This window comes from Lathamus discolor, chromosome 11, assembly GCF_037157495.1.
Source record: "Lathamus discolor isolate bLatDis1 chromosome 11, bLatDis1.hap1, whole genome shotgun sequence".
NCBI classification, from domain to species: domain Eukaryota; kingdom Metazoa; phylum Chordata; class Aves; order Psittaciformes; family Psittacidae; genus Lathamus; species Lathamus discolor.
The window spans coordinates 15100084-15123886 of NC_088894.1; the positions used below are offsets into that span (position 1 = coordinate 15100084).

General features: G+C 43.2%; 1 long non-coding RNA gene across 2 annotated transcripts in view; it reads right to left on the reverse strand.

Annotated features, from left to right (window-relative positions):
• LOC136020349 (uncharacterized) overlaps nucleotides 1–23803 on the reverse strand; it is a 92167-nt gene that overhangs the window by 11369 nt on the left and 56995 nt on the right. The window lies entirely within an intron of this gene.

Below are 23803 nucleotides of genomic sequence, written 5' to 3' on the forward strand. Positions count from 1 at the left end.
TAGCCAATTAATACCCATTTGTTCTTGTGCCAAAATATTCTACCTTCAATAAGTAAGTAGTCTGTCCAGCTCTGTGAAAGCTAAATACTTGATTGCTACAGAACCTAGGAGTTTCCTCTTCCACAAGCCGTAGGCAGAAATGTTAGTAACAGAATGTACTGTAATACCCCATGCAAATTTTGCAGGAGCCCATCCAGGTATGTGCAAGAATCTATGTACCAACTTCAAAACTATTTCCACTACCAACTTTCCCAGCTGGGAAGCTTCTCTCATCTTCTAAAGAACAAAGGCAACAAGCTACAGTTTAACATGTTACTGAAAACTCTTTCTCAAATAATATAAGCTGCCATGTCTCCTCATCTCCAAAACCCATCAGGCACCAAGAAGCATCTCATCTAAAACCATAAGGATTAAGACCTTGCATATTTCTTTGAACAACAAGCATTTCTGAAATCAGCTTTTCTTTCTTTTTAGGTACAGGTATCCTTTTGCACATGCACCATTTGTATCTGCAAAACCAAGTGATCAAAATGTCAAAACAAAAGTTAACCATAAGACCTTATTCATCTGCATTATGATTTACTCTTCAAAGGATTATGCCTTGTTTTCCACCAGATTCTACTTCAGGATGGACAGTGCTCACTTAATAAGCAGATATTCGGTATTTTGTTACAGTGTCATTATTCAGCGTGTGGCTTGAGGCCTTATTTACCACATACATACTATTCAAAACCTGCCTGCAAGTCACAATTGCTAATTTTCCTGTGAGCTTTTCTAGGGCTCTTATCGGTATGGCATATGAGTGCTTCACAATGTTCATTTCTTTTAACAACACCCCATAAGATGAGAGGAGATTATTATTCCTGTTTAACAGATGGGAGAGTGAAACACAAAGAGATTCAGGTCAAAACATCCCGCTAACATTGGGTACCCAAGCTGAGATGCCTGGGAATTGATTTCTCAGAATGTTTAATGTTGTACAGCATCATATGCCAGGAGAAATACCACTGACAATGTATTCTGCAAATGGGAACACAGAAAACAAAATAAGATTAATACCCAATTGGAAAGAATTCAGTTTAAATCGACTTCTCTAAAACTGGATGAGAGTCCTAAAGTATTCAGATGCCTTCGCCATGACATCCCCCAGTTTCTTTTCAATCCTCTGCCTCTTACCGCACTTTCCAGCTTCCATACCAAATAGAGGCAAAGCCCATCAGACACCAGCTGCCTCCTCTGCCCAGCCATGACTCATCTCCTGAGATGCTCCACATTCTGAGTGGATTGAGACCTGGGTCCTCCACTAAATATAGCAAATGGTCATGTAATTAAAGACTATACCAAACACATATACAAAATAAACACTCAGCAGGAAACCTTCATTTCATGATTTCCCAACACCCTTTACTAAATACTAAGCCTTCAAAGGAGAACACTGTCTCCATTATGTATACATATATATAAAAATATAATTTTTATATATCATTTATATACCATATATAATGGCATATAAGCTATAAGATAAATATGATTTAATTTATAGAAATATTCTAATATATTTTTATATATTCATATTCTTGCTCCTGATTCATAATATGCTGAAATTTTCCAAAAACTGTAAAAGGTTCCTGCAGGGAACACTAAGCCCAAATTATTAACATTTTCAAGTTGAAATTAGAGGTGATCAAAATCTGCCCATAGATTCCAGTTCAGCATTTTTCCTGTGTCTTTCTGTTTCAGGGCATCAGGACCACTTCTTTTTTGTATCATTCACAGCTGAAGGAACATAGAGGCAATACTCCAAATTTCTAGCATGCAGGAAATTCAGTTATTCCATGATTTCATTTCATTCTGCATTGGGAGCACACCTATGCTTCCCTTGCCTCAAACTTTCAAACTCCCCTTGAAATGTTATTTGTGTTGGGTTTAAATTATTCTAAATAAATCAAACAGAGCTGATGCCAGCACGGGAAATTTCAGTGTGAATGCTCAGAGTCTGACAAAGCTACAAGGAAATACAGAAGCCTGGAAAGTTTCAAGCATTCCCGGTTACAAGTACACCACCAGCTATTTCTAAAATACCATTGTAACACCATATACATTTTGTAATAATAAATATGCTATGTGTTACTTTCAATACAGGGGTACCAAAGAAGGCACCTTCATTTTCCATATATTTTTACTGCCTTTCTGTCTCAGATACAGCAGAGTGAGGAGTGTAGCCTTGCCCTCCCCTCCTCCACAGGCCCTCATACAGTCATGAGAAAAGAGCCTACTCCAATCTTTTTTACTCTAAAAGAACCTGTGAAACAAGGAGCTCTGAGTTTCTCATATGGATGAAGTGACTCCAGCAGCAGAGCCATGCTAAGCCCAGGGAATAGCACTTGTGAGCAGATACAGGGTCCTGCTGAGAGGCAAAACTAGGGTTTCATAGAACCACAGAATACCTGAATGGGCTGGGTTGGAAGGGACCTTAAATATCATTTAATTTCAACCCTCTGCAACAGGCAGGGACACCTTCCACTAAACCAGGTTGCTCCAACCTGGTCTTGGGTTAACCAGGCATTAAATGACATGGAAAGCTGGCCAGCTTGCTTGTTTCACTGATTAATACTTTGTTCTTTTGTTTTTCTCTTATCTAGGGGATGAGTAGCAAAACGTAACTCTGAAGGGTATGCTGGAGCTTGCTGTGAACCTGGGCTTCTAGTTCACAAAGGATCAGCCATAGAGAACCGTTCAACTAAACCCCCTATGTCAGGATCTTCTATTTTGAAGGGAGGTGAGAATTTGGAATGAAATACTCAGCTGAGAACAGCTCTTTCCGTAAGGCTCAGGCAGTGGAAACCACTCAGCCCTGCAGCTGCCAGCAGCCAGAGAGGAATTCCCCTGTCATGAGGGCCGTGACTCACGCGTGCCCCTGCTGCTTTTCTCCCTCTGATGTAGGGGCCCTAACTGTGGTCTGGGATGTGTCAGGAGAATGGACCTGGCAGAGATCGCCTCTGTTACACAACCTCTCCATCCTGCCCAGCGGCACGATGCACCCAGAGCACGGAGCCGCTGCAGGTGACACGAACTACAAAATCCTTTTGCAGCTGATATTTCTTCTCTCCTTTTGTTTCCCTTATTCTTCTGCTCCTCTGGAATAACCAGAGTAACTCAGCCAGCTCCTGAGCAATCACAACACTGTTATAAAAGTCAGAGGGATTTTTAGCACCAGTTTCATCAGTGTAGAATGAGGCTCACACACAGCAGCGCTGAAACAGGTATTGAGGTCCCTCATCAGTTTTGCTCAATAAATTAACAATGGAGCTGCTGCCACAGCAGTGTGAGCAGTTGGCAACGTTTGCATTTGTGCTCTGGGTATTTATTACTCTGTTTTTCACGAGCCCTTTTAATGCCTCCAGGAGTAATTTATGGGAACAGAAGAGCATGAAAATAGCAGATCCCACTTATTTAAATCTCTGGACGATGAAAATCACATGAGACGAGCAGGTTTCACATTGTTTCCTCTTCATAAATGGCTTTCTGAAGTAGTAAAAGCCAACACAAATACTGTACAAACTACCAGGTTTGTTTGGGCTTACCCAAACAGTGCGTGGACATTTCAGGTTTATCCAAGTTTGGGCTCCATTTTGCTGACTAATTTCATAAAATCACTGCAGGTTTTAGTAACTGTTAAAATAACTAACTAGATACATGCACTAAAATACCTTTTAACTACTTTTACTATAGGAGAGGATTACTTTGTGAAAACAGTTTTTAGTATTAATCTTGTTACTTTTCAGATTGATGAGTAATGATGTGTGTGACTGGTGGTTCTTCTTCCCTTTTGTTGGCAGCTTTTAGTGCTCCTGCTCCAGAATAGGAAGCAGACTGATCTGGATGCCCAGGATGGTCCAAGTTTCCAACAACTGACAGGTTGCTTATTTCTCTTAGAAAAGCAGCAAATTAGTGAAGCATGACTAACTAACTGTGATCCAGGGAATACTCATCCTGGCAGTCACATTTAGAATCATAACCTTTTGGTGCTGAGAGTAATAGTAGTTTCTGGGTGGTGTAGTTTTGGGGGTATCTGTTGCAATCAAAAGCTTTACGTTGTTTCAAATGCGATGTGACGTTTCTGAAATAAGTAGCGTTTGCCTATAAAAGGCAAATTAAAGAGGTTCTTTGCTCTGTCTTTTCTCAAGAACTGATACGCTGACTCCCTAGTTTCCAGATAAAGCCATAGACTATAAGATACAATGCTTGTCTACTTTAGTTCTACTATATTTCATATTTTGCCTCATGAGATCAAATTTATAACGGTGATGGATGTAATATAAGAGTATATTTTAAACACCGCAAGTGTACCTGCGTGGCTGCTCATTTTTCACCAAGTCATTCCAGGAAGCATTTAAAAGCCAGAAGCCTGCCCCAGAATTTGTTTGAATAATCCAGGCTTCAGTATTCTGCAAGACAGCACAGAAAGTTAACTTGAGAGGTTTTCTCTGCTGCTAGTCACACCAAAGGTCTATAAAGGCAGCCAGATCTTTTATCAGACTCTTTTCACAGAGAGTCGTGGAGAGAAATCTCAACCTGGACCTCCATCCAGCAAAAAACCTGCACAGATGCTCGGCCTCCTTTAGTGTTCCCTCTCTATAATCAGAGGAAATAATCCACAGCATGTAAAGCTGCAAACATGTTCAGGTCTTTGCAAATCACAGCCACAACAGACCCGAGCTTTGAAAACTTGCAGGAACATTCACAATTTCACCAGCCTCATTCAGCAGAAGGAACATGGAACCACTCTGAGTCACAGTCAAAGCCATTTATGGGTACTGGGAAGAGTTGTGTCCCTGGACAAAATGTAGCTTTCTCTCAGATTCCTTCATGGGTTTAAGGAGAATTAAACCTTTCTGAAACTCGCTGGGAAAAGATGGAGCAGGAGGAGAGAGAAGGACAATTTATCTCTAAATTACATTGCTCTTCAGAGTAAACCACAGAGAGCTGTAATGGGACAAGTAATTTTTTTACATGGTATAATTAATTAGAACCCATAAAACCCAATTAAACAGCACTTTTGAGACTATCAAGTGGTGCATGTTTGAAACTGCAAATATGACAGTGTAAGTACATTTTTATAGCTGGGCACACTCCTCAGGATTATTTTCAGTGCTCTACTAAAATGGGAAATGGCACCAGTTTGGCCCCTGCTAATAAATCGTTCGGAAACAGGCTATATTAATAATCTTTATGGGGGTAGGATGGAAGCCAGATGGGGCAGAGAAGGGAGTGTGGAGGTGGCATAATATATTGGCCGGGAAAACATAATCCAGACCAAAGCAGCAATTTAATCTTGATGTGCAGGGGAGAGGGCTGGGTGTACAACAGGAGGGGTGGTGGGCTGGAAGGAGACCAGCCCTGCGGGATCAGGAGCAGCATTTCCAAGGTAAGGAAGGCAGCATCCCCCAGGGTGAGTTCTTATCTGTCTAAATGAGGCAGGGAGCACGGAACGGAGCAGTGCTGCAGACAGGGTTTCTCGAGCAAGGCAGGAGCCTTGTCCCCGCTGCCTGCCAATGAGCAGTGGTGCTGGGAGCTCCCCCTTCACCACTGTCACATCCTTGCTGCCCTCGGAGGGGGCCGCTGCCTGTGTGTGCAGGCGATGGTCCCGATGCGTGCGTAGGAGCCCGGTACACAACCCAGCGCGAGCAAAAGTTCCCTTTGCCCTTGTTTATTTACACGAGGCCCCGTTTGTGTTTAACTTGGCAGCCAGGAGACCTGCGCCTTGTGCCAAGCGCTAATTCCTTGGCTGCCCTGACAGGCCCCGGCCTGCACACCTGAAAGCCATCAGCGCTCGGGCCGGGCTGTTCTCACGTTGCGAGGCAGGGACCGCGGCCGCGCACGGCGCCGGCACGCACTCCATCATCCCCGTCAGCGGGTCCCGCCCGCGCAGCGAGCAGGCGGACAACGAGCGCTCGGGAGAAGCCCCTGCCTTGGCAAGCGGCTCCCTGTCAGAGGGCGGAGGTACCCAGCGCAGCTACCAGCCCTTCGCCTTGAGTTACCGGCTTGTTTGGGGCTGGGGTAGTCTATCCTTTCAGCAATGATGGGTCATGAGGAAACAGCCCCTGAGAGCTGAGCTTCAGTGACAGCACCAGATTGAATCCTAACAGCCCCATTCAAGTGTACAATGCTCCTCACGTGAGCTGCTCCCAAAAAGGGGGACTTTCTCTTATCAGGCACTCTGAAAACCCCTCCAGAGTCACCCATCAACACAGGAAGAGTATTTAATCCAGAAATGCAGAAATTCACATGAGTTTTGGAAGCAGTAGTGAACAGCTGAGCTCGATAGAAAGTGCTGCTGTGAAAACCTGCACCATCTACGGGAAGAATATAGGGAGGACTTAAGAGCATAAAGGAGATAAGCGCTTTCTGCAGAATGCTGTTGCACTACACGTTATGCTCTCTGAAGGTCTGCAGAGTGCTGTGACATTCTTTATTATACACGGGGAGGCTATTCATCTCTTAGTTTTTATGAATGCATTTACTGTATTACAGAATCTTATAAATATTTGCATTTCATAAGCCTTATGCCATTTCACCTACACTGAGATCCTTAAGCTTTCTCCCTACGTAAGTTATTTTAAGATCTCAGTCTCCTCAGCAGCTCTAAAATCTGCCATTTTAGTTTGGTAGAGACATTTCTTCTCCTTGTATTCTCCCTGTGTGTAATACCTCTACTTAGAACCAATAGGGACTGAGAGTCTTGACAAGCTAACAGTCCTAGACCACAAACAGGTTCTGGACCAATTTCTCATGACCTTGAAAAGGAAGGAATGAAGGACTTAACCACTGGAGAGCTCCAGATTTCCATGAGGAAAACCAGCATTGCATTTGTTTCTATGGCAGTCTTAAGGCTGTGCACTTTGCAGTCATCAGTTCCTAAAGATTACTAACACCCCTCCCACCCACCCAAGCCAAACAAACAAACAAAAACACAACTGGGGTTCTTTTTGGAGCCTTTTTTTCATGGCTTTTCTGACCCCTACACTGTTGAACATGTGGGAAAGCACACGACCTTACAGTCAGAATATAACCACAGGCCTAACAAAATGCTTATAACATTCTTTCAGGCACTACTAAAGCAGTATTTTCTCTGAAATATATTAGGTAGATGCTGATATGATATTTTTTCCTAAGCCTCTGTAGTTCACGTGCGGCCTCTCCACAAGCCTTGTACTTCAGGTTCCTCACTCTGCTCTTTAAACTGCTGGGCTTTTGAATGTTCTTAATTTTTGCTGTGTCCCTGTAAGGTTATCTAGGGCCATACTTCCAACTTGAAAGAGGAGGCACTGGTACACAAGATCCTAATTGGCTAGAGATGAAAATGCAGATGTAAAAGATGCGATGATTTAATGCAAATTATGTGAGTTCCTTGCTCCAAGACCCCATAATAAAGGTTTTCTCCCGAGAGATTGTCTTTTTCTTAATACAAAAAAAGGGTGCTCTGTATGGTACAACCATGCTGAGACGAAGAACCTTCCTCCCCAATTTAAGCAACACAATAGTAAGAATAATCTGTCTGTGCATTGCAGAACCGGGCATTTTGTAGAGATCCATAAAGGTAGATCACGTGGTAAAGGGAGGACAGAAAAATCCCTTTAATACTAAATCCTGGTTTAGATGTTTCAAGAAAATAGCACATTTTAAGGAGATTGGAAAGGTGGGACTGCAGCAGACTCGTGGTTTAGTTAGGGAGTAGAGGCACAGGGAATATCAGCAGCCATCAACAGGATGGCAAATGCCATTTGTATAGACATGTGTCATTCCTGTACTGCAGCCAAGTGAAACTACAAACACTATTAAAAGTATAAAGAGTCTTTAATTTACATTCCTGCTAAGACATCTTTATGTTGCCAGAATATTACAAGTGGGCTTAGTGTAAATGAGAATCTGGCCTTAATATTCTCAGACAGAAAAGTGAAATACACAGACATACTGACTTAAGATTCCTGTTCTCTCTTCTGTTACTGCAATATATCTGCACGGAGCAAAACTAGTGGAAGGAATATGAATCTTCACATACATTGCACAGCAGCTTCAATAAGCACAAATGATTAAAAGAGTCATTTCATGTGAGAGCAAAAATGGCCCTATACAGCACCACATCCCCTAATACTATGGCAGCATACGGCTAGACACACTGCCTGGATCATGTCACCCCTGCCACCACAGCAATCATGATGCTAAAATCAGAACTTCAACTCCAACATCCACCTAAACAAAGTCATCCAGGAACCTCCAATACCTCAGGCTTCTGAACAAAATGAACAAACTTTTTAGTACAAAAGAGCAAAAGCCTTGAATAACATCAGTGCCTTGGGAAAAAAACTATGTCCTTCACTAGAGAGAGGCACAGCAATGAAGCAAACTGTAGCAATCCCTGCTAACGTGACCAGGGGCAATACACACCAGCCTTGAGCTTCAGGAGCTTCTCACTACCACCAGAAGCATCTGTGCATCCTGACCATTAGCATATTCCTAGCTGTGGCCAATTCCAGATGCTTCAGAGGAAAATGGAAGAACAAACCAACCCAGAGGCCAAGTTATGCATGAAAGGATGGGGTGAGGTGGTGGTGGGGGAACCAAATAACCCCTCCTCCCATGCCCATGAGGAAGCCCTCGAGCAAAGGGATGAGACATGGGTTTCAGAGCAGACTGTGAGGAGAGTTTTCCTTCAAAAAGAAAAGGTCATCATATAAAAGACACATGAGAGAACAAAAGTGTAAGGAAAATGGGTAAAGTTCTGAGCCTTCTGAAAACGGTAACAAAACTCCCAAACTTTATTTGGGCTGAAATTTGGGGTTCAGCATATTTAAGTAGTTTCTTACATTCGTTTCTAAATAAGAAATCTGTAGCTCTTGAAACGTCTACTTGGGATGTGTTAATTTTGATAGGAAAATGAAAGGTGCTAATTTGTCCCTGTCGCCGAATAATATATAAACAGTTAAATGTGGTCTGACTTTGGAAGCTGTACATGGCAGACATCCTTTAAAAATTCATTCAGAAGGTACTGAAAGAATAATCTTTTCCAAATCTGTCAACAAGATCCCAGCCACTGTTCCTGGCGAGAAAACAGCCTAATTTGGTAAAACAATCACTTTTGCTTTCACAAACATTGTAAAACAAATGGGGTCATGGAAAGAAAAATGGGAACATTTTAAAAGACCCTTGATAGCTCCTCAGCAGTGTATGTTACCATGGGGTATTTCCAGGAACCACACAAGTTTTAGAAGTACAAGTAAACGCAGAGGGTGGGAGGGAGATCAGAGTGCAGGCAAGGGCTGAGGCACTGCAAATCCAATTCACCGCGTGGTTTTGCTGTGAATGCTTTTCCAGGTCTCACACCATTACATAGGATGTAACATCATAATGATGTCAACTCTTGGACCAAGGAATGAGCTGATTTAAGTTTTATGAGGGGAAGGATGAATACTTTCAAAGGAATGGTGAGTCGAATAATACAGAACGGGTAGGGGAACAGTCCAGGGAACTCACGGCTAGGCTTTGAACTATTTTTAGCAAGGCACTGCAAGTTCAGGGATAGTTAGTACAGAAAGGGCCTGCACAGCTCCAGTGAAGCACGGCATGTCAAAGCGTTGACAGTTTCCTACCCGTTTTGCAGAGAGAGAATCTGAATCTCTCTTCCCTTTCACCAGAGGTGGCTGCTGCAGCAGGGCTTCTGCTTGCAAACGGTTGCATGTGCATGTGAATGAGAATCACAGACTGTGCAAGAAGCCTCCATCTCTGTGCTCCACGCCAGGACAAAGGACAAGCACTCACATCTGAAGCAGCACAAGCCCCTCTCTGCTTTCTTCAGGGTAGTGGGAAGGGTGCTGCAGCAGGAGCCAGGTTTCCTCCATCTCTGCCCTGTCTCCCACATGAAAGCCATCCCTCATCATCACATGCTGTCTTTCTCCTGAGGGTGCTGTGACTTTCGTTCTGCCCACCCAAGGAGGTACTAAATCGACTTGGTGTTAGTCCCAGCACAATCAACAGCACAGGAAAACACTAAAAACCCTGAAATTGAGATATAAAGAAAACACAGGTTGGTAAGTTTTCCATCAAAGCTGTTGCTGTTCCTACAGTAAAAGCATGTTAATAAAGACCTTCCCCCAACTCCCTTTGTAGAGTCACTGCAGATGCTAGTTTCTGCCAGCTCTTATGTTTTTCCTTCTTTAAATGCATACTTAAAAATATCCAGTTATTGCAGATCCCCAGGAATACATGAGGAATGGGTTGCTCTATAAGCTTTACTACAATTATGGATAATGTTGGAAATATATACTGTATATTTCCTGTATGGTGGGACTGCTATAAGCACAGAAAATCCACATTGAAGGGGATTTCTATGCAAGCTATGCAGCAGATGAAGATTGTATTGCAAGCTTGAATTACTGATTCAAGCTTCTTCTCTTCCCACCCACTTCTCTAACAGCTTTTAAACTTAAATAGACATAGAAGTTAAAATGTTCTTTTATAGGGGGAAATAAACAGATTTTATGGTTCAGAAACTTCAAGTTTAGAGATCAACACTTTGCCACTAATTTATGCAGGGTCAAGCTGAAGAAATGGCTTGTTTTCCTCTCTACAGTTATTGAGGGCTTTCCCCTCCAAAAAAAAAAAAAATCAAGATGCACTTTAAATTAAGTGTTATAATAATTCTGGATGCAGGCAATGCTTTCTCTTGACAAAGTACATCTAACTTACTGCCTTCCAGAACCCAGTTCCCATGAAATCTGAGGAAAATGACTGCTGAAAACCTCAAAAAAGATGGAAATGGATGCAAACCTTCAGAACTTATTATTTGTATTATTCACGGGGCCTTTAAAAAACTACCACCAACAACAAAACACACACACAAGAAAACAAAACAACACCACCCCCAAAACTACAGGAAAGCTGTTAAATGCCACTCTGGAAAGCTAAAAATGTCTTACAAGTGTAAATGCAATTTATAGTTACACTTCTTTTAAACTGCCAAAGTAGTGTAAAGAGCATTTAGCACCAGCCTGTTCAGTAAACTCCTTTCCAGTGGGATAGCAGGATACAGTTCCAGCTGTCACAGGGAACCTGAGGAGAAGCAGTATGGTCAAGTCCCATCTCTTACACAACACATTTCCATTACAGGCAACATCCATCAGACTTCATGGGTAGTCCTCCATTTCAGTGAGACAGAGATGTGAATTCCAGATTCACACACAAATAATTAGAGGGAATAAAACCCAAGGAAGATAGAGCTTGGAAAGCTTGGTATGATCTGAATGCACAGAAAGTTATTTCCAAACCCAGGAAGCGCAATAGCTGTATTTGGCTGTGCAGTGGGGAGAACCACCCTGAATATTCTAAAGAAAAATTGCAGTGCCCTCATAGTTTCTGTATGTTTCAATTATCAACCTATCTGTTTATTCAACCCTCATCACTGTGTTCGAGCATCTGATAGATCCAGTAACAGCAGGGGAGTGGTTTTCCTCCCATTTATTACCTATGTGAACCAGCATTTAAGTGGTTAAAATGGAGGCTTTGTTTCCAAGCAATGATAATCCTGTTCCTGAGGACACCAGTAATGGTGGTATATGACAACATAATCAGCAGCGCAAGGATATAAACAACTCCCAATTATCCCAGACCAAAATTTCTGAACATCTTGTTACATTTTTTCCTTAGGCCTTAAAATTACGGAGTTGTTATGGTTGGATGCTTTGTGGTGAATAAATCTAGAATAATTCCCTGGAAAGAGTGAATTGCCACTGAAGTGCTCTTAGTGCAAAAGACCACAGTACCAAGCTTGCCCTGTCTTTCCTATCCATGGGGAAAAAAAGCCCCGAACATACAGTGTTCTCATCGCAAGGGGACAAGAGAGAAACAGGGAGGAGTGGTGATTTGATTTCTAGGAAGTGGAAAGCATTTGCATGCCCCACATGGAAAAACAAGCAAGAGGGAGAGCACAATGAGAACAGCACGCAGCACTGGGGTTGCTTGCACACTTACTTCTGTCAAAATGCCAAATCCTCTGGGCCTCCAGGTAAGTAATAAATAACCAACCATTAAAAAAACCCATTGCACACGAACACCATCTCTATGAAGCTTGCGAGGATCCGCAGGTGCCATTTCCCACACAAGGTGCACTGAGGCACTCATTAAGGGTAAGAGCTCCCACAGAGATAGGAACAGAAGATTCTGTACTAGAAAAAGAGATGTTACAGGACACTGTGTTTAGATCTGAAGCCAGTTCAAAGTAACTGTGTTGAGAGCCAAATCCATGCTTAGGCATTGAATATACCTCAAAAACATGGATGTTTTTGGATCTGGAGTTTGGGTTCTGTCATCCATCTAATCTTGAAATGGGTGGATCAAAGATGTTCAGTCTGAGGCTTAGCAAAGTGCTAACAGATACTTTTGCATCAAAATTATTCAGTAAAGTGCTCCAAGCAGGGAATAAACTTGTTGCTGGACAAGCTGTGAACTGAAAGAGAAGTGAAACTGGATGAGGAAATTGCTGTGTATCTATTGATTGCTTTGGTACCTTACCTTGCAAGGTTGGCTTTGTTTACAAAGGAGGGGGAGAAAGAGGTACAATGTGGTTGAGGAAAGGTGGTAGCAGTGCCAGAAAAGACTGGAAATTAAGAAGGATGTTGAGTGACTTGGGCAGCAGTAATCATATGTTTGGTGCTCCATCCTGAATTTCCTGTGTGACCCTGGCCAAGCCATTTAGTGTCTTAGCTTCCAACTTGCTAACTGGAAGTAGTAAACCTTGCTAAAAATAAAGAGATAAAAAGAATCGGTGGGGTAAAATAACTCTCTCTCACCCTTTGTAGCCTCATGACTTATAGGTGGCCTGATACACTCATTGAACAAAGGAGACTGGATGGCTTCCTGAATGATTCAAAATAGAAATACAGAAATACAATTATAGGAAAGAACTAATTGCAAAACAATTAAAGCTATAGGGACAAGTGTGGTGATAGATTTTCTGACATTTCTGTGCTTTAAGGAAGCCATGCCCCTGTTCAAGCTATAGGAAAAACACAGTCACACATGCACAAATTGAACAGCTCAGCTGGCACTGGTATTTATTTGCTCTGTAGATGGCACAAATGCCAAATGTTAGTGTAGAGTGGAAATGGCTGTAAGCTGCCAAGGAATTAATCCTGACATACATGTGAGATCTGGTCACATCAACCACCTCATTTATTCCAGAGCATGCATTTTCTTGGTCACCATTTTCAGCCTACCCTAGTCCACACTTTTGCCCAGTACAAACCTTTAACCTGAAGTCTGTGAAGATCTGAAAGGAATTTCCCCTTCAATACACAGGATCTTTCATTAAGCAGAGCCAATTTCATGATTCCTGGAGAATTAAGAGGTACAAATATCCTGGAACTCAGGATCCTGCAATTAATGTTGTAGTCTCCTTTTAGGGGATGAGAAGATAATTCACACCTAGTGCAGGCAGATCATTCCAGGATAACCCTTATACACTGAGTAAAGGCAGATTCCTAAATAATTCAAAATGGAAATCTCAGATGTTGTTGTTCATTCTTCTGCTCTAAGTGACCAAGTGTTATGCAAATCTGGGAGTGGAAAAATATGCACTCGGCCTTGCAAATGAAATTAAACCATAGGTGGGTTGCTGTGTTCTGGGGAAAACTATGAACAACAGTATAAGACCTTATCTACAAATCTTTCTGGTTTACAAATCATGGAGAACTGCAACATTTCTCCTGCTGTTACACACATTCACGTCATCATGTCTTCATTTTCCAAGCAATTTCCAGTTGGAAACCCCTGAAACCTCTTTAGCTACAGAGACATAAAGACAGTTCAGAGAACACTCTCATGAATTGCATGCATCTTTATGCAAAAACAAGCAAAGCCGAAGATAGCTGCTTCCCCCTGTAGTGCAGAAATTCTTGTACAGATTACACACCTTATTAATTCTAGACCAGTGAACTCGCCTTCTAGTTTACAACCAAGTGTCACATTATTAGTCAGGTTTCCCAGCATCTCTTGATAAAAATGGTGGTTTTATTGGTATATAAAAAACAGCAGGCGAGTTAAATGTTCAGGATTTTCTTATAAAATATTTAAGTTTATAAACTGTTGCAAATAGGCTACTGTTTATATAATATTCACAGACATCTGTAATGCCTCTCATGAAAGCTAATGTACAAGCTCTTAGCTACTGCAAAAGGGATTTAAAGATGCTTTGCCCATCTTAAAGTGCAATTCTACATAGTCTGAAAAGCTTCTTTGATACTAGTTTGTTTTGAGCTTAATGTTTATTCCCCTCACTGATGTCTAGGTTGAAATCTGCCTACTTTATGAGCTAAGGCCCCAGTGCATTTAAAATTTAAATACCTGACTAGGACACTCTTATTCAGCAAAACCCATACACATGCCTCATTTCAGGTACATGCTTGCATCCTTCAAGTCTCAAGGCTCGAATCATATGCCCACATTATTTGTTATAACAGACAGAAAAGCAGTTGGGAATACAGGCATTCCTGAGGCAGAAGGCTGTACTTCACACAGGTAAGAAGCTCTAATGACTTCTTTTCTATATATTGCCCAACTACCTACCAGTACTAAAAAACAGCTGCTGCTTCAGTTTCTGTGTTACTGACATTTTTTGTTGTCATTTGTTTCTGCAACATTGAAGTTATCCTGTAGATATTTTACTTTTGTTTCTAAAATAAAATAAAACAAATAAAGCTACTCAGAGTACAAGACACAACTGCTTCCCCACCAACAAAATAACAAAGTGAGGTGGGAATCTTCTCCCATCATCAACTGACGGCAAAGTGTCACACTGGTACCTTGTGTCATTTTCATCTCAAACAACAGGAATAGTCAAGAAAATTTAATATTTGGAGCATATTGTTTAAAACAGAACAGTGTCAGAGAAACTCTCCTTCAGACAATGCAGAAGCAGCACAGCTGATGCAAGAAGTCTCAACCATACAACCGAATGCCAACAGTTGAACAGCACAATCCGAAGAGAGTTATGGCATTCCCCTCAAACTTATTTGTACCACACATCAAGTGTAAACATCAATCAAATGTGGTTCTGAATCAAGAGGCTTATAGTGAGGATCTCAGGTTACCTTCATCTGGCTACAGTCAACCTCTCAGAACAGCCTTGCCAATCATTCCCATTATGACTTTTGCAGATGGAGCATTTGCAGCATTTCATACTGTCAGAGGCTAAGTGGTTGGTGATGTGTACCAAACCACCAGCTCCAGAGAATGACAAGCTTTCTGCTTCCTCACACAAGTCTAACAGGCCAGAAAACAGCAACACAAGATGCCACAGAAGTGTTTCTTTGCTTTGAAGGAGCAATTTCCATATCTGCCTCTACCTTCCTGTATCTACCTTTTTTAAGCTCCACCATAGTAGATTCCCATGCAATAGATGATGGTCATAGCTGTGATCTTAGATCAGGAGCAAACACTTGCCACCCTGCAAGTGTATATATGGGAGCGAGTGAACCCCATGGTGGGTGGCAGCTAAGGAGCAAGCACAAGCTCCTGCCTGGGACCTCAAGCAGGAATGGAACATTAAACTGTGAGCAGGTACAAGAACCTGAAATGGGGACCAGGTGAATGCAACCCAAGCAGACACTATGAAATAAACAACTCTGAAATTCAGCGAGATCTAGAAATTAGCTTAGCTGTAAGGACATGACTTGCAGTAGACACAGTGAGCTCTTGGCAACCTTTCTCCGTTGTGTAGACTTTTAGTTACTACTTGTCTGTCTTCTCCTCTACTCGCAGTCAATATGTGGTAACATTTTGAAATACGTGTCTGCTCAGGGAGCCTCTGCAATCTTAAGGAGTTGCTATACTTCAGTGTTCCGTACTGGAACCTCAGACTGGTGTGCCAGTGCCTTCAGTGAGTATATTGACATTTTATAGCAACAATCTGTACACTAGATAAATAAGGAGCATACTAGCCATCTCTCCTATTTCTTTCCTCATCCTTACCCTGGTAATGCTGGGCTTTTGACCATCAGAACATAACCACAGACTAATATGGCTGCAGTCAGTAAAGCGCTTCAAGAAGGTTTTCTAAGTCAACTCTCCCAGCCAAAAGACTGAGTAAACTGATACAAAGCGTGACACCAGACTATCCTTGTGGGCAGCCATAATCATAAATAAATACAGGTTGTGTAAGTAAAGGGACACGGGCAGAAGTAGCATACACTGGGGCAGCATCTCTTCCCTTCAAAGAACATAGACAGTTCCAGCCTCAGAGCTTTCTCTATTTACTTATGGCGACTGATACATAGTTTGTATGTTTGTATTTTGTCAGTTTGTATTTTAGGGACAGTTACAAGGAGGAGTAACTTAGTGTGCTGTTTCCCCATGAAACCTGGCAGAACTGGTATTTGTCAGTGTGAAGCACACATTATGGCGTCTGCCTGATGGGAGGAGAAAACCTGCACTCAGAACAAAATGAAGTCAGAGCAGACTTAAAGAAGGAACTATCTGATCTTGTATCACACTTTCTTACCCTAACAGTGTAACCCCAGACTCACAGTTGTAGCTTGGGTTTTTTTCCTTTTAATATCACATATTTCCTCACACTTTCAAGTGTGTGAGGAAGTATTTGGCACCTTCTGGTGTCGACATCACGTGCTTATTGATAATCTGGGAATTTTCTGATTTAACCGTGTCACCTACAATAGACCACAGTGTAGGGAACTGGAACTGACCTCAGTTGTTGTCCCCCACAGCTTTTCTCCTGTGAAGAAAGAGAGATTTCTGTGTTGTTCCCCCACGCAATTTATAGGAGGAAGTGGTCCCAGAAGTGGTAATGGAGGAGAAGTTACACAGTACAAGTTCTACAGGAATCCCAGGACAAAGGCTATTATCCTGAGAGAAACCTTTCTGAGCCATTACATGGGTGTTCGGCACATTTCTACTCCTGTGTTACGTGGAAACAACCTATTTTTCCCCAGCACTGGACAGATCAGTCACCCCATGAGTCTGTGTCCTCAAGAAAACTCATCCTCTAGAGCAAATACAGAAACATGTCACCTAATGTCTCACTAGACTTTAGCAGAGCAGAAGACAAAAGAAGCAGCAAGATCATATTCCTACTAAACCATCAACACAGTATTTCCTTCAACGATTCAGCCCTTCCGGACCTCCTTCTCCACCCACATGTAGTTGGTCTTTATACATTTGCAAGACGGGACTGAAGAAAGCAATAGCTCCTGTCTGCTATCATTGTACTTTGATATACAGTAACTTCAGCTCTAGTATCCAGTCACAGTGGACAGAAAGGTGTCTAACATTTTGGCAGATAAATGGCATCTGGAGCAACACAGCGCCACAGAAATACCTGCACAGACAATGAGCTGTTCTCAAAGATCCTCTGTACAATGCTAATGGCACTGAGTATGACCTTCAAAAATTCTTTGCATAGTAAATTAACTCTCCTTAAAGCATGAATTTATAGAGGAAGGGGAAAAAAAACAAACCGGCAAAACTGAAGAGGTTTATTTTCAGGACAAGGACTTCATCCATTCAAATAAATTTAAATAATTAGAAGCTGAGGACCACCTTGACAAGGTTCCCATCCCTGCTCCTTTTCATTTAATTTAATGAGGAACACTTGTTAACAATGCCAATAACAGGCTATTGTGGTAACTCATCACAGGCACTACACCCCTGCTCTAATCAGACAAGTAGCAGGGGTTGCCCAGTGCAATCATTGTAAGATTGTGACCATTAAAATGAAATAAAATAAAGCAAGAATTTTTTGAAAAAGGACCTTTGTTTATTTGATTAACTCCTTTGCCATCTATTTCAGTTCTTTCCTCTTCTTCACACAGTCATTTTCCACTCATCCCTCCCAGCTTCCCCGCTTACTTTGCTTAGCAGTGCACTTCTTGAAAGCACATGAAAACCGTTCCTATGGTATCAATCGTGCATATTCTTGAAAGGCAAGCTTACCCTAAAAGCACTCAAAGCCAGAACAAGATGCAAGACAAGTGGATCCAGCAAATGAATAGGAGGCATCACAATGAGACAATTAGGATGAATATAAATAAGCTGGTGAGAAGAAATATCATTTCACTGAAACATGCAATTTTACTGAACCCAAAATCACACTTGGAGACAAATCTGTCTCCAGAGAGCTTTCAAGATAAGGATTTTTGAGGTTGGGTCAGCTGTGATCAAACACAGCAACATGCCAGATATTTTGACTCACTCTTTGCATTTTGCAAAGGCAAATTTTGAATGTGAGAATTGCCATTACCTGACTATTTCATGGTGCAAAGTTAGCAAGAGACATCTTTGGGAAGGACAGTGTTCTTAAAGCCAGTCAGTCCTTACATTCTCATGGTTCTATTAGAAGCCACTGTGCAACACTACGCAGAAATACCTAAGCTAATGTAGAATGAGCTAGCTTGAGTACCAAAAGCACTGCAGACATGGACTTGAACTTAATTTGGCCACTGCCATAAAAGATAATTAAAAATATTTTTACAAATACCTTAATAATAAAAGGAGGATCAAGAGAACCTCCATCCTTTACTAGATACCAGGGGACTCCTAGAGTCCAAGGATAATGAAAAGGCTGAGGTACTTAATGCTGTATTTATCTACGCCTTTAACAGTCACACCAGCCATCCTTAGGGTACTCAGTCCCCTGATGGGTTCCATCCAAGAATGCTGAAGGAGCTGGCAGAGGAGCTTGCTAATCCACTCTCTCCATCATCTATCAGCATTCATGGTCTAGTGGGCAGGTCCCAGGGGAGATGGCCAGTGTGACATCTCTCTACAAAAAGGGCAGGCAGGAAAATCCTGAAAACTCCAGGCCTGTCAGCCTAGGCTCAGTGCTAGGGAGGTCATGGAGCAGATGATCCCGAGTGAGATCATAAAGCAAGTGCAGGAAAATGGGGGGATCAGGCCAGTCAGCATGGGCATCAAGCAGAAGGACAGGTCCTGTCTGATCAACCTGATCTCCTTCCACAGTAAGGTGACCTGTCTGGTTGATGGGGGAAAGGCTGTGGACACTGTCTATCTGGACCTTAATAAAGCATTTGACACTGTCTCCCACACATTCCTCTGGAGAAATTGGCTTCTCAGGCCTGGGTAGGTGGATTCTTTGCTGGGTTGGAAACCGGCCGCATGTCAGAGCTCAAAGAGTGGTGGTGAATGGTGTCATATCTAGTTGGCGACCAGTCACTACACTGCCGGTAACTCTTGTTAGCAATGATCTACAGGATGAAAAGCATTCAGCAAACTACAGCTGCTTTGTTCTGAATTTTTATTGGGGGTTATTTTTATTATCTTTTTCTTTTTTTCCACCACTAGGGAGTTACTAATTGTTCCAAACTGCTGTTCATTGGCTTAGAGCTCCACATGCACTGTCAAACTGCTGGTCAGCTGGCAGGCACACCATGCTTTCCCAACAGATTTATTTCACAGCTGGATGTGCAGTCTGAAAGGGCCTTCCCATTTCCAGCTCTGCAATCCTTCCAGGCAGAAGGGAGGAGAGGAACAGACAGATGCCTTTCCACAGAGATGTAACAACCGTAGCAGGTTCTCAGCATGTCAATAACAATCTAATCAGGCTGCACTATATTGAGGGGAAAATGAGACTTCTGACTTTGCCAGAACACTTCACACATCCGCTTGCTCTTACAAACACATACAACACACTCCAGTTTCCAGATGCAGATAAGGATAACCACAGTGTGGAAAACAATCCAAGAACTAGTCTAGCCAATTCCTAGCTGGACCTCAGCCTCTTTCCATCTCCTCTCCTTGGTCTGGAATAACAATTGCTGCCTGTAATTTTAATGAAAACTCCATAGACAACTCTGTTGTGCTCATGTCGCAGATGGTGCCCTACTGCTCTGAGGATGCATAGGAAAGATGACTCAACAAGCTGTCCCACCTTGCCTCTCCCCCAGCCCTGCTGTGTTGACAGGAAAACCTGCAGACCTAGCAATGCCCAGGGAGAAGTTACTTGTCCTGGAAGAGTCCTGATGGCACCTCTTACGGATAGCTGCAAGCACCTCTCCACCTCACATGGCCAAGCAACTGTATAGAACTATACAGAGATGTCATGCAGCTCACCCAAGAAGTACTGCACCAGGCTTTTCTTTTGCTCAGTGTAACTTCTGCCAGAGCTCCCTGCTTGGGCAGGGCTCACTAAAGCTGACCTGTAAAACCGGGGGTCACATCCCCAGATGACCACAGTCAGCCTAAATTAACCACTGGCCTGTGGATCGGTGAGCAGTGAAGCACCCCAGGCAGCAGAGCCGCATGCTGGTTTCTTATCCAGCATGCTCTGTGGCAAGGACTCGTACTCAGTAGCAATCTGTTCTTGGCAAAAAGATAAATAAACTACAAAAGAACATCGTAGGATCATGATTCCAGACTCACTGCCTGGGGGGGGGTGGGGGGGGTGGGGGGAAGATTTGAGCTCTTTCCTGGCTGATTACCTAAAGAAAAGACAAAAAAAGATGACTAGCTCCAGTGAATGAAACAGAACCTTCTAGTCCAAACGCCGCAGCCAGGTCATCTAAACTCCCGGTCCCCTTGATCTCTTTCCCACCCAATGAGCTTCTCTTAAGCTCTGACTGATGGTGTCGTATATTTCAAAATGTGTTTATTCTGACAATTTGCTCTGCTTTTATGTAAAAGGACAGGCCAGCGACTCATCCCCCAAACCTCAAGGAAGCAGCACAAGCCTTGGCTGCTAGACCAGTTGGCTCCCTGTAGACTGTTGATTTTTTGATAAAGTGTTATTCCATCCTTAAACGATGTACTTACCCTGAAAAAGAAAGCGCACACACAAACACACAACTGGGTATTAAGAGCTTTGGTAGATCTGTGACTGACCTTGTGACTAAAGTGTCAGCTGCTTCTGCAGAACTGGCGATGGCAGTGGAAAAAAACCCCAAACCCCAAACCAAGAAAGTAAAGGAAGAGTGAACACTGAATTGCCCACAGCTGGACTGAGCTGAACTTCCACAGCTCAGCTGCTAACACTAGCTTTTCCTCATTGCTTCAGTGTCAGTGAGGTTATGGAAACCAGAGAGGCAAACAAGTGGCAGTTTTTAAACGGATCAAGGACTAAAGGAAGGGAAAGGGTGTGGGGGAGAATATTCAGAGAACATCCGTTCTGTGGAGAGTTGTGTGTTTCTCAGGGTACTCAAGAGAAGGGGAGATATGCCTATACAAGAGAGGTCAGCAGGTATCAGATCACATCACCCCTTTCCTCTTTCTCTTGGCTGCCTTTTAACACTCCCTTTTGAGTACATTTCCCTTTGGTTGTGGGAAACACACAATTCACCAGCCCTCTTGAAGAACATGCTCCATTGGCACTGAAATAGAAACCTGATTTCTGCCCCCTGCTCTATCTACCCTCTACTGATCAGACCCAGCCTTAATCTGAACAGAAGAGACAGGATCTGGGAGTCAGGCACAGACCCACAGTACAACAAGGGAGCACATAAATTCCTCCAAACACAGCTGGTGGGGCTCCTCTTCCTTCCCCTAAGGAGTTCAACCCTGGTTTTAACAGCAATGCCTGCTTGGACTTGGTGGAAATGTAGTCCCAGCTCTGCATATGCATCTATGTGCTCAGGGGTCAGCAGCCCTGAAAACCATGCCTAGACAGCAACATGATGAATGGAGCACAAGAACTAGATTAAAATAGATTTTGAAATGCAGTTCCATTTAAATAAATCCCCCTATTTCTGTTGCCATTGACTAGCTTAAACTGCATTTTACTCTCTAACATTTGTCATCTTTTTTCACAACCTATTTGTGGTTAGCAGAGATCACCTTTAGGAGACTCACAACAAAGCAAGGCACATGAGCTCATTGTGTCCAGTGCTGCACCCCCATGCTGCATGCTGTCTCATTCCCACAGGTTGCCCCAATGAGGGTCCCCGCTTATATCCAGACCACAAACTCTTGGGATGTCCACCTACTGCCCTACACTGTGCACTGACACCTGTCATGCAGCCCTTTCACACTGACCCTCATCTCACACCTCACAGTCCTGGGTCACAGCCCTGTTTTGGGGTCCTCTTCCCACAGCTATGTCCAGCACCCGAATAGGGCTGTCTCCACCAGCACCCTACCACAGCCTGACACCCAGCTGATGGACCAGGGGAGAGAAGGAGCTGAAGATTTCACTGGGGGCTGGTCAGCGGAGGGGACACAACCTACATGGAAGTGTCAGACAGCCCGGCTCATCTCCAGACCCATGGGAAGCACCAGCCTGGCTTCAGCAAGCCCCCGCCCAGCACAGCTGGGCTGCTGGAGGACCCCTTGGCCAAGTTCACACCCAGTATAGCACCTACAGCTCCTAGCACCCACTGGCAGGACCCAACTGACCTCTGCTGTGCCCAATACCAGGCTGCTCATGAAAGAACAGGAAAGGATCAGAAGTCCATACCTGGCATCCTCAGGTGCATTAACACTAGAGAGCAGCCAGGCAGCCATCTCAGACCAGAAGCAACTGGGTATCACTGACTAACTGCTGGTTAAAGCAGAACATTTTTAGCTGTAAGGCACAGGATTTGACATCAAATTCACCATTGCCAGAACTATGCTAATGTGAAGCACTACTGTCCCCATCAAAGATGTTCAGACCAAGAAGAATGCATTTAGGAAATATGACATTCTTGAACATGACACTGCTGTGTGCTTTTCCATCCAACATAACTGGAATTAGACCCGAATTATACCCAGTTTTCAGAATGCCCTGCAGTAACACCCCAGGGCTGCCCAGAGACACTGGTACAGGGTACCCAGAGAAGCTGTGGCTGCCCCATCCCTGGCAGCGTTCAAGGCCAGGCTGGACACAGGGGCTTGGAGCAAGCTGCTCCAGTGGAAGGGGTCCCTGCCCGTGGCAGGGGTTGGAGCTGGATGAGATCTAAGGTCCCTTCCAACCCAAACCAGGCTGTGATTCTGTGATTCTATGATCTAGCTGATCATTTGGAACAACATACATTAGCAATACAGCCACATGGACAGTGCCTGCCAGTCTCAGAGGTCCTGTACCCACAGTTTAGGACAAGCAGATGTTCCCTTTTCACCATGTGACAAGATACAGAGCATCTATCTGTAATGTCAATGAAATAATTTCTCAAGTACCTTCAGTCCCACGGGGCTGGCCTGCACAGCTTGCAGGTTACCTGCATTCCTGATGTTCTCAGAAATTAAATCAGTGAGCAGATAACACAAAGTGCAAAAACACTGTCATGTCAACATATAACTTTTCCACTATCAAATAAAAGCAGAATAAATTGGCCACAGAAAGAAACTATTGGCAAAGAGGAAACCCCAGGAACTCAGACCTCATTGAACATCACTCAAGAGGACTTCCTGCTTGATCATGAGTCTAAGAACCAAGGAAAACCATTTACGTACTTCACTGCTGCAAAGTATTTTCATCTTTTATGCTTTGGTTTGGTTTTTGGTTGAGTATTTTTAGGACCTTTGTGACAGTCCAATGTCCAATGGGATAGAGAGAGACAAGTCTCCTCTAGATTTGGTAACTTAAGAAAAATATATAAATCCTCCAGTCTTAAGATACATGCAAAATCCTGCTTCTGCAGCCAGCTCCTGGGCACTTGAAGGCAATGCAGGGAGTCACACAGCCACCATGGGACAGCAATGTCAGAGAAGCACTTCTGCAGATGGTGGGCAATGACAGCACCAGCTCTTCTAAGGTTCTAGTGCTGGTGCCTGTCTTCACAGCCCTTTGCCTACCAAGCAGGGCAAC